This window comes from Rhinichthys klamathensis, unplaced genomic scaffold (genome assembly GCF_029890125.1).
Source record: "Rhinichthys klamathensis goyatoka isolate OS25496 unplaced genomic scaffold, OSU_Roscu_1.1 h1tg000274l_1, whole genome shotgun sequence".
Lineage (NCBI taxonomy): Eukaryota > Metazoa > Chordata > Actinopteri > Cypriniformes > Leuciscidae > Rhinichthys > Rhinichthys klamathensis.
This window is the reverse complement of record NW_026606793.1, coordinates 1,363,891-1,376,339: the sequence shown is the minus strand read 5'-3', so window position 1 is coordinate 1,376,339 and position 12,449 is coordinate 1,363,891. Positions and strand designations below refer to the sequence as shown.

At 38.0% G+C, this 12,449-nt stretch overlaps 1 protein-coding gene across 3 annotated transcripts in view; it reads right to left on the bottom strand.

Moving 5' to 3' along the window:
• Window positions 1-12,449, bottom strand: part of LOC130102555 (gastrula zinc finger protein XlCGF57.1-like) — a 192,232-nt gene that overhangs the window by 92,481 nt on the left and 87,302 nt on the right. The window lies entirely within an intron of this gene.

The following is a 12,449-nucleotide window of genomic DNA, read 5'->3' as shown; positions in this document are numbered from 1 at the left end:
TGTGGATCCTCTCATGTCTTTTCAGATGTTGTGAGCGACTGAATCTCTTGTCACAGTGTGAACACTTGTAAGGTTTTTCTCCAGTGTGAATTCTCTGGTGCTGTTCTAAATTGCTTGCTTTAGTAAAAGTCTTCTTACACTCAAAGCACATGTACTCTCTCACAACAGTGTGAGCTTTCTCATGTCTATGTAAATAAGGCAGCAGTGAAAAACTCTTTCCACACACAGAACATGAATACGGCTTCTCCTTCGTATGAACTCTCAGGTGTGTCTTCAGGTCTGATGTCCTAAGAAATGTTTTTCCACACTGATCACATTTGAACGGCTTCTCTCCGGTGTGGATCATCATGTGTTCTTTAAGGGATGAAGATTGCCTGTAACTATTCCCGCATTGATTGCATACATGTGGCTTCTCTCCTGTATGAACTCTCATGTGAATCTCAAGACGTCGTTTGGTTGTTAAACTGGTTCCACACTGAGTGCAAGTTGTAGATTCCTTGGCTCTTCTTTTCTTTAAAATCTGTTTAGTCTTTGAGCGACTCAAGGGTTTTTCTCCAGGTTGGACATGATGTTCCCCCTCCACTTCACTCAGTTCTTCTCTCTCCTCCTTCACTTCACTCAGTTCTCCTCTCTCCTCCTTCACTTCACTCAGTTCTTCTCTCTCCTCCTTCACTTCACTCAGTTCTTCTCCCTCCTCCTTCACTTCACTCAGTTCTTCTCTCTCCTCCTTCACTTCACTCAGTTCTTCTCTCTCCTCCTTCACTTCACTCAGTTCTTCTCTTTCCTCCTTCACTTCACTCAAATCTTCTCTCTTCTCCTTCACTTCACTCAGTTCTTCTCTCTCCTCCTTCACTTCACTCAGTTCTTCTCTCTCCTCCTTCACTTCATTCAGTTCTTCTCTCTCCTCCTTCACTTCACTCAGTTCTTCTCTCTCCTCCTTCACTTCACTCAGTTCTTCTCTCTCCTCCTTCACTTCACTCAGTTCTTCACTCTCCTCCTCCACTTCATGATGTTCCTCCTCCACTTCAATCAGTTCTTCTCTCTCCTCCTTCACTTCCATCGAGTCTGACATGAAAGAAAAACTCTCATTTTAAAATTTTCTAAATAATCAAAATAATTCAAAGAGAGAAATATGGAGTGAATGGAGATTACAATTATCCCAGATGTAACAGACAACTGCTATAAAATACAATATTTTTTGTTTTGTTATAAATTAATTATACGTCCCTGAAACTTTCCATGAATGAGGTACACTGATCTTCCAGTTATTAAAAAAAAACATAATAGGCACAAATCCCATGTTTCTGTAGTGAGAACTATTAAATATGTCTGATGATCAATGACACAATTATCTAACATGATATGAACATTAAAATACACAATACTGCCATATTTTAACACCAACTTTTAGATTGATATTTAATTATGTTAAAAACTACTAAATCGTTTTAATTAAGGGCCGTTCACACTGAACTTCTTCCTTTGACTTCACATGCATGTGAGTCAAGTTTCACTGCAGGAAAGAACACAAATGTTTGCAGTAAAGCAGAGTAGATTGCACATTTTTACATTTTGGAATAATTATTATGTTTGTAAAGATATGCGCAAAATTTAGGTCAAAATTCTGGTAAAAATGTTAGAAATTGTAAACCATATATCAAATAAATGTAAAATAAAACAGTTAGAATATTTAGATTTAGTTTGACCTGATGTTGACAATATGAAACCTTCCTTTACTGACCATTTTTTTTTAAAAACCCCAGAACATTCTGTACCATTTCATAGTTTAACTGTTTATCTAAATGTGATGAAGTGCTTGAATGTTTCTAACATGAATGTTCTCCAGCATCATGAATGAATGAGGAATAAACACCAACCTCTTTGTTCTTCAGGATCTTCAGTGTGTTTCATTCTGCAGGGTTCTGGATCACTCATGTTCTCACTGTCCTCTTTAATAAACTCAGTCTTGGCAGATTTCAGCTCTTCCTGATGCTGTGATGCTCTTCTTCACTTGTAGCTGATGGGAATTTACAGCATTTATTGGAGAATTACAGTGGGAGGGGCTTCACTGATGATGTGATTGCAGTGGGAGGAGCTTCACTGATGATGTAATTGCAGTGGGAGGAGCTTCACTGATGATGAATTCGGAGCTGCTGATCTGCCAAACTAAAAATAAAAATTACTGAGTTTGTTTTTATAATAAATTACACTTCTAAGCATTTATGTCATTCACAGTAACTGATGCCAATTCATTAATTATCTTTATTGCTAATCCTAACATTATTCTTCATTAAAATGCAGGTATCTAGAAATATAGAAAAGAATATAAATAATTTAAATTCTTCAAAATATAAATAATGGTAAGAAAAACAGTTAAAATAAACAGAAATAAACATACATATAGTAGCCAACAAATCCCCTCAGTCTGTTGACACCAATGAAATGAGCTTTAAGTGACAATTTACAGGAGATCTGAAGACATCAGCACAGGGGCGTAGCCAGAATTTTATTTTTTGGGGGGTCCCGTCTTTAATTGAGGGGGCAACATATACACTCACCGGCCACTTTATTAGGTACCCCATGCTAGTAACGGGTTGGACCCCCTTTTGCCTTCAGAACTGCCTCAATTCTTCGTGGCATAGATTCAACAAGGTGCTGGAAGCATTCCTCAGGGACTTTGGTCCATATTGACATGATGGCATCACACAGTTGCCGCAGATTTGTCGGCTGCACATCCATGATGCGAATCTCCCGTTCCACCACATCCCAAAGATGCTCTATTGGGTTGAGATCTGGTGACTGTGGAGGCCATTTTAGTACAGTGAACTCATTGTCATGTTCAAGAAACCAATTTGAAATGATTAGAGCTTTGTGACATGGTGGAAGTAGCCATCAGAGGATGGGTACATGGTGGCCATAAAGGGATGGACATGGTCAGAAACAATGCTCAGGTAGGCCGTGGCATTTAAACGATGCCCAATTGGCACTAAGGGGCCTAAAGTGTGCCAAGAAAACATCCCCCACACCATTACACCACCACCACCAGCCTGCACAGTGGTAACAAGGCATGATGGTTCCATGTTCTCATTCTGTTTACGCCAAATTCTGACTCTAACATCTGAATGTCTCAACAGAAATCGAGACTCATCAGACCAGGCAACATTTTTCCAGTCTTCAACTGTTCAATTTTGGTGAGCTCTTGCAAATTGTAGCCTCTTTTTCCTATTTGTAGTGGAGATGAGTGGTACCCGGTGGAGTCTTCTGCTGTTGTAGCCCATCCGCCTCAAGGTTGTGCGTGTTGTGGCTTCACAAATGCTTTGCTGCATACCTCGGTTGTAACGAGTGGTTATTTCAGTCACTGTTGCCCTTCTATCAGCTCGAACCAGTCTGGCCATTCTCCCCTGACCTCTGGCATCAACAAGGCATTTCCGCCCACAGAACTGCCGCTCACTGGATGTTTTTTTCTTTTTCGGACCATTCTCTGTAAACCCTAGAGATGGTTGTGCGTGAAAATCCCAGTAGATTAGCAGTTTCTGAAATACTCAGACCAGCCCTTCTGGCACCAACAATCATGCCACGTTCAAAGTCACTCAAATCAACTTTCTTCCCCATACTGATGCTCGGTTTGAACTGCAGGAGATTGTCTTGACCATGTCTACATGCCTAAATGCACTGAGTTGCCGCCATGTGATTGGCTGCTTAGAAATTAAGTGTTAACGAGCAGTTGGACAGGTGTACCTAATAAAGTGGCCGGTGAGTGTATATATATATATATATATATATATATATATATATATATATATATATATATATATACAAACCCGATTCCAAAAAAGTTGGGACACTGTACAAATTGTGAGTAAAAAAGGAATGGAATAATTTAGAAATCTCATAAACTTATATTTTATTCACAATAGAATATGACATATCAAATGTTGAAAGTGAGACATTTTGAAATGCCATGCCAAATATTGGCTCCTTTTGGATTTCATGAGAGCTACAAAATCCAAAAAAGTTGGGACAGGTAGCAATAAGGCCTTGTCCACACGGACACGGGTATTTTTATAACCGGAGTTTTTCCTACAGCGTTTTAAAAAAAATCCCGTCCACACATGTTGGTCTCCGTCTACATGAAAATGCAAAAATACGCTATCAAGCGCTGTCAAGAGCATGCCACGCCAGCAGGCGGCGATATAAACATTAACCGTAAAGCCACGTTGGCCAATCAGAAGCGCAAATCTGACGTCAAACACAGCGGTTAACGGCGCACACTCTGACGTTGCAAGGCAAAAACCCCGGTTTCACTGTCTACACGACAACACTGTAACCGGCGTTTCTGAAAATCCTCACACAAATGCAGACTGATCTCATGAAATGGCTTATGTATGACACGCCAATTCGTATTTCCATTTTTGGCGTGCTATCAACATGCATAATCGCTTTTCAGCGTGTTTATCAACGCCTTTGACTTAACGTTATATTACTGTATTATGCATATATAAATATATGACCTACCCCAACCCCGTCCTTAAACCTACCCGTCACTGGGGTTAATACCATTTATGAGTCTTCTCCTACCATCCTAGGAAAAGAAATATCGCTCCACAGATGTAGATATAGATTTTGCTTCGTTTCGCTCGGACATTTAACGGCGTAGACATACACGCGGAATCACTCGGACATTTAATGGCGTAGACATACACGCAAAAGATTTCGGCGTGGACATACACGCGGATATTTCAAAATGCGTATAGATAACACGCCACTTGAATTGAAAGTGGCGTGTATGTTTACGCAAAGTCATGATGTCATGTTGCACAAATGTTAGGTTTCAGTGCGTTTTTGAGTAGACGAACGGCCGAACCGCGTAAAAAAAATCACGGTTATAAAAATACCCGTGTCCGTGTGGACAGGGCCTAAGAGGCCAGAAAAGTTAAATGTACATATAAGGAACAGCTGGAGGACCAATTTGCAACTTATTAGGTCAATTGGCAACATGATTTGGTATAAAAAGAGCCTCTCAGAGTGGCAGTGTCTCTCAGAAGTCAAGATGGGCAGAGGTTCACCAATTCCCCCAATTCTGGGCGGAAAAATAGTGGAGCAATATCAGAAAGGAGTTTCTAAGAGAAAAATTGCAAAGAGTTTGAAGAAGATCATCATCTACAGTGCATAATATCATCCAAAGATTCAGAGAATCTGGAACAATCTCTGTGCGTAAGGGTCAAGGCCGGAAAACCATACTGAATGCCCGTGATCTTCGGGCCTTTAGACGGCATTGCATCACATACAGGAATGCTACTGTAATGGAAATCACAACATGGGCTCAAGAATACTTCCAGAAAACATTGTCAGTGAACACAATCCACCGTGCCATTCGCCGTTGCCGGCTAAAACTCTATAGGTCAAAAAAGAAGCCATATCTAAACGGGAACCAGAAGCGCAGGAGTTTTCTCTGGGCCAAGGCTAATTTAAAATGGACTGTGGCAAAGTGGAAAACTGTTCTGTGGTCAGAAGAATCAAAATTTGAAGTTCTTTTTGGAAAACTGGGACGCCATGTCATCCGGACTAAAGAGGACAAGGACAACCCAAGTTGTTATAAGCGCTCAGTTCCGAAGCGTGCATTCTGATGGTATGGCATGGGCAGCTTACGCATCTGGAAAGGCACCATCAATGCTGAAAGGTATATCCAAGTTCTAGAACAACATATGCTCCCATCCAGACGTCATCTCTTTCAGGGAAGACCTTGCATTTTCCAACCAGACAATGCCAAAGCACATACTGCATCAATTACAACATCATGGCTGCGTAGAAGAAGGATCCGGGTACTGAAATGGCCAGCCTGCAGTCCAGATCTTTCACCCATAGAAAACATTTGGCGCATCATAAAGAGGAAGATGCAACAAAGAAGACCTAAGACAGTTGAGCAACTAGAAGCCTGTATTAGACAAGTATGGAACAACATTCCTATTCTTAAACTTGAGCAACTTGTCTCCTCAGTCCCCAGACGTTTGCAGACTGTTATAAAAAGAAGAGGGGATGCCACACAGTGGTAAAAATGGCCTTTTTTGAGATGTGTTGATGCCATGAAATTTAAAATCAACTTATTTTTCCCTTAAAATTATGCATTTTCTCAGTTTAAACATTTGATATGTTATCTATGTTGTATTCTAAATAAAATATTGAAATTTGAAACTTCCACATCATTGCATTCTGTTTTTATTCACAATTTGTACAGTGTCCCAACTTTTTTGGACGTGTTTGTATATACTGTATATATAGCCAGATTTTTATATACCTATTCTGGTGGGTGCGGTGATGTGGTGGCGACTCATGTAACATGTAGCCTAAGGTTGGCGCTGCCAATAAAGCACCTAAAAGCTGTCACAAAGAACTGGCAAAAGTAATGATTATGAATATGTAAAATATAGCAAGGTGATATTTGAATTGTTTATTAATAAAAAAGTGTTTTCTTTGTCGGCTAAGATGAAGTTGACGATGCTGAGTGACTTGCGATCTTCAGTAGTGAATGCGCCAGAGAGAAATGCACATTTCATAAGGATTGCATAAGCAGAGAGCAGTCTGTAGTCTGTTTTCTTTTGTTTTGAATTGTTCTGTTTAAAAGTAGACATGTGAGGCAAGTAGGCTATCTTATACGCTGAGTTTCGCTTCATTTATGAGACGAGCTCCAGTTCACGCGCCGGCGCGTAAAGAATTTACTTCTTATTTATTAAATCCAGGCAATTGGTGGATGAAACATTGATTAAAATTAAGATACAATTAATACAAAAAGAAATTCAGGTTAAAGAAAGGTTTTGTGCTTTCTGTTTGATGTCCCTGTGAAAGTTTTAAAGCATCTTTTAGTGCTGCTTTCAGAGCGCTCACGTCATAAACATAGTCCGTAACATTGTTTTTTCCTTATAAATGCGAACACGAAAAATAAAATAAAATAAAATGAATATTTTATGTACTGTGGAGACTGAGAGGAAACCCTTCTTCATCCGGTGGGTAGTAGGCCTATTACTTTGGTTTGCGCAGTGTAATTCACATAATCACTAAAAAAAAATATTTTGCCTCCTAAAGTTTTTTTTTTTTTAAGCAATCAGAAATCTGAGGGGCCGGACATGTAAATGAGGCTACGCCACTGCATCAGCATAATAAATTAGGTGAAAACAGGAACTATTGTCATGAAATAAAGAGTGTTTTCAGCAGATCTGTTAATATTGATGAGCTTTAGACTATCAACACTCACTCAACAAGCCATTCAGGATCATCAGCAGATCATCTCACTTTATTCTGAGTGTTTGCTGTTAGAAACACATTATTTGAGTCAGGATATAAAAGCCTATAAAACTGCTACACTGAAAGTCAATACTGTTATTTCCCACTATGACATGGATAAAACATCAATAACACAAAAACAATCACAAAAGACATTAAGGAATGCACATGCTCGCAACTGGGCTTACTCGACAACAACAGTTCATATATCAATATTGTAATGAATAGAAATAACCTTAAATAATGTATCTATCCGCCTCTTATGAAGGGCTGGGAATCGATTCCAAAAAGAAGGGAAGAATCGACTCCTCCTTTAAGATTTTACCGCGGCCTGTAACCGATTTCATTTGTCAACACAATCACGTCACCTGTAAATAAATAAAGTTCAGACTAAATAAATGGATCCAGTCGTGACTAGGGGTGGGAATCTTTGGTCACCTCACGATCCGATCCGATTCCGATTCTGGGAGTCACGATCCGATTCCAGAACGATTCTTTATCTACCTTCCAAATTATTAATTCATTAGTTTACATAAGTAATTAAGTACTTTTTTAAAAAATAATTACAAATTAATTTGTTTTTATTAAAACAGTTGTATGTTAAGAATGTTAAACTAATATAACAAATAATAAAGAGGAGCATAGAAAAATATAAAAAACAACAAACAAAAAGTGCTTTCAGTAGCCTATAGATTATCTGAACGTTTTCCATTCAATAACTGTGAGTGATTTTTCTTCATCTTTACTGTTGTTTTTTACTATGACATCATAGACTGCGGGAGATCTATTAAGCTGCATTCCCGCACGCATCTCTTTTGAAATAAAAGAAGTAATGCGGTGTGTCCTGTCTGTTTAATCCCCTAAGATATAACTGGCTGTGTTTACGTTAATTTTGCACAAGTACATTAAACCACTACACGGAGTCGCACAGCCGCATGCGCGAGCAGTCTCACAAACAATGCGCGCGTTAGCATTTGAAATTGAAACCAGCCTTCTGTTAGTGAGGTTCATATTTTAAATATATAAGTCCACTGCATTCCAAACCACATAAATGATGACTTCGTAGAGCATTTGTAAGGAAAATACCGACGGGCGAGACAGCACACTTCAAGTGTAACATCAAAGAAAGCGCGCGTCTCTCACAGCGTATCCTGTGCAATGAAGCCTGTGAATGTCCTTGTAATTCGCTTCAACCTATCCGAACTTTATGAAAGATTATTTTACGGAAGGTTCGAGTGGTGTATGTGTGTGAGGAATTGGAAGCAAGCAGAATACGGGTGTTTCTAAACCAAACGTCATCGCACATCTGGTTAAAAACTAAGCTCAGAATCGATTCTGGAATTCTCAGAATCGATTCAGAATCGTTGGAGAGAGAATCGCGATGCATCGATGGATCGATTTTTTCTCCCACCCCTAGTCGTGACACAGTATGGTTTAGGCCGGGTAGGATGATTATTTCAGCATTGTGTAGGCAATCAGTGCAATGACTGACCCAATGAAATCTTTAGAATCGGTTGCTTGGCGGGGTTTGATCTTACTCGTTGTAATTTAGGACAAGTAATAAATCTGATTTATGAAATCAATCGACAAAAATCAATCACACTCACGCGACGAAGAATGCCTCCAAGGTCAAGTCTGGCGCTACGTGACGTGAGATTCGACAAAAAAAATGTAAATGCCAAATTTGCGATAAATTTAGCAAAACAACATCCCCAATGATAAAACATCTTAGGGCCGTTCACAAAAATAATATATGAAGCCATACTATAGTATAATGTGAGATAGAAATTAATATTTAAGTCATTAAATTCAAGTTCACGTAAACTTTTCACTGTCAGTCATTCTCCAGCGCTCAAACAGCGCGTCGCGTTCGGTTACGACAGGTCAACGATAAAACTCTCTCCAAGATGATTCAATGTTAATATTATTATACTTGATCTGTAGATAAAGCTGTAATGATGGCGCAGACGCAGAGGAATCCACATAAAATGAAAAATAAAATGCCGCACTGTATTGGAGAGTCTTTCATAATCATATCATTATAGGCTACTTATTGCGCAATGAAAGATTATTAATAGCCTTTTTTGTTCTGTTATGTCCTCTCTATCATATGTTGCTGCCTCATTAAACAGCTGTGCTATACATTTAAATGTCTTAACTATATATATATATATATAAAATTTATTTTATCTTATTTTTCATGAATGTATATTTTAAAACAATGCAATGTGTAACGGTTTACCGGATTTAGTGCTACACATATTGGCCCTCATTTATCATTCTTGCGTAGAAACGGACGTATTTGGCGTTAGATTATGCTTACACTGCTCTCACCGCCTGATTTATGAAGCTGTGCGTACCTTTGAAATCCAGGTGTATGCAATACCTGCCCTTGATAAATCCCGCGGCTGAAAACGATCGTCATCAGAATAGCACGCCCCTATATATTCAAGTCTCCGCTTCCCCCATGCCCTCATTTTACGCCATGGACACACGGAAGACGGCAAAGAAGAGAAACTTCTCTGACGTGGAGCCGAAATGACCTATCACAATGCATTATTTTACAGCACGTCTTTTGAATTAGCATTCAATTTCGAATCACGTCACATGTAGGTGCACAATAGTGATGATGATGTGATGTGGAGTACCATTCATTCACATTAATAATTGCATGACAATTTGTAATATTGTTCTTATTATTACCATACTTATTATTATTATTCCTTATTGTTATGTATTATTATTATTATTACCACTTATTATGTCGTTATTATTATTATTATTTAAAAGAAGAAGAATGTATTTTTTATTATTTTGTCAGTCTGAATTATTTTTTGGTCATTGAAAGCCTTTCATTACCAAACCCAGTCCGTGCGCGCCTGCCGGGGATAACCCTGAAACGTCAGGTGAAGCGCACAGGCTCGCAACTGAAGGAATACATATGCTTACAAATCAAATACTTTGGTAAAGTCACACAAATTAAAAATTGAAGTCCATGTTGCACAAAAATAAACACTGAAGTTTATAATTACTATGTTGTTGTTGTTGTTTTTTTACTGTGGGTCATAATATATCATATCTTTTAGTCTGTCAGTGCGTATTGTGGTGTTAGGAATTGTTTTTATGCGCATTTCCGCACTAACTCAAAACGTGCGTACATGTACACCACCTCCTGAGCTGGCGTAGGATTTGAGCGTGCCGTACACCAACGTCCATATTGATAAATCTCAAAGTCACCGTGGTTTTGAGTGTACGCTGGAAATTTGGTGTTACGCACTTTTGATGAATGAGGGCCATTGTCTCTTATTTGTTCCCCACTAAATGATTTTTTTTCACTAAATGTTCAGATTTTATACAATTATTGTTTTTCTAGACTAAATTTTACTGAGGTATCCACTAATCTAGTATAATATAATTTTTTTGATTTGTTGTTTTTCTTTAGCTATAATGAAGTTGTCTGTATTAACTAGATTGTGTTTAACACACAAAAGAGTGATTATCAGTTCAACACTAGAGTTATAGAGGTCCAACTTATTGTTGTCTGTATATAAAATATAATTATTGAATTAATGTATGCATTAATTCATTGCTTGACTGACAATTGAGATGTTTCACTGCATTTATCTAGTGTGTATTCATGCATAACTATGTCATATGACAAAACAAATTACATTTTGCTTGTTTTATTAAATTATTTAATTTTTAGTATATAAAAAAGTATTATAATTAAGTATTGGTCAGCGTTTAGTATATTATTATTTTGTTTAAGTTTTGGGGTGGGCTAACAATGCAATTCATTCTGAGGTAATATTAATTTTTAAGGAGCGATACTTACATTTTTCGAGTATAAAGTCAACAGTTTTCTCCACAGGAGATCTTCGAGCAGCGGCCCGTCTCCTTTGTGCAGACATTACAAACACAGAGGAAAACTGTTCTAGGTTGTGCTGTCGAGTTACTGATGTTATGAAGTGTTAGTGAACCTGTCGCTCATATAATTTAAACTTATTAAATACAAGATCATGGAAAGATACCATAGTTGTATCTAACAATGAACAATCATATGACAAAACAGAAAACATAAAGATAATTGGTTTGTGTACATCATAATATGATATTTATACACAGGAAAAAAGAACAATAACAAGGCTATATCTTTAAATAGTTCTTCATAATACATAAATTCTGAGGGATGAAACGAGAGGTAAATTCCTCAAGAAAAAGAGGAAAACTTAAAGGAGAAACTTTTTGGGTATAAAATAAAGAAATTAACAACATATTCAAGAGATGACGATGTTGGGGTTTCTTAATAAAAAATATATATATATATCGTTAGGCCCATAAGGATAACACTGTGGGTCACATTAGTAGGGTTTAAAATATAACAACTTAAATCAACCCTAAATGTATTCACAAAATAATGGACAGCTGTTTCTTCAACAATACCACAAAATGAGCAAGTTTCATCAATATCAAGATAGATGAATTAAATGTGTCGTTCATATCTTTTAAGTGTGATAACGCGTCGTAGGTCACATGATAACATGACGAGATTTGGCTATAAAGTACCTACTCTTTTAGCGCTCGTAAAGTAAGTACATTGAAATTAAGTACCTACTCATTGAGTATGCGGTTTCCGAACGCAGCCCGTGTATTTTCAACGCGCGGCCCACTTGCAAGCAGTAGCACAAATAACAGCGTATATAAAAATAATGAGACATCTAACGTAACAAAAACATACCTTTCTGAAACGTCATGTAACAGCCGTTCGTGCACAAGTTATGCTCGATTCCTCATTGACGCTTTTGTTTACAATACACCGGAGCACGTGCAACTGGTAAAGGCGCGTGGTGTTTACGGACAGCGTGAACTAGGCGCTTAGCGAATCACAACACACTGGGCCAAGCTGACCAATCAGAGCCCGTCGTGTATTTCTGAGGGAGAGGCTTCTTATAACCAGGAAATCATCAGACCGGTTTACGAGAAGAGACACACAGACACAGCGGTGTAGGATAAAGGTAAATTATATGAAAAATAATGCGTTTTTTTATTTATTTAAATTAAGTATAAACACATGTTAGACTGCACCCCATAAAAACAATCAAGCCTTCGAAAAAAAGCTGATCAACCCTGCTGAAAACATTGTGCAAGTCTTACATTGTTATTTTGAACCA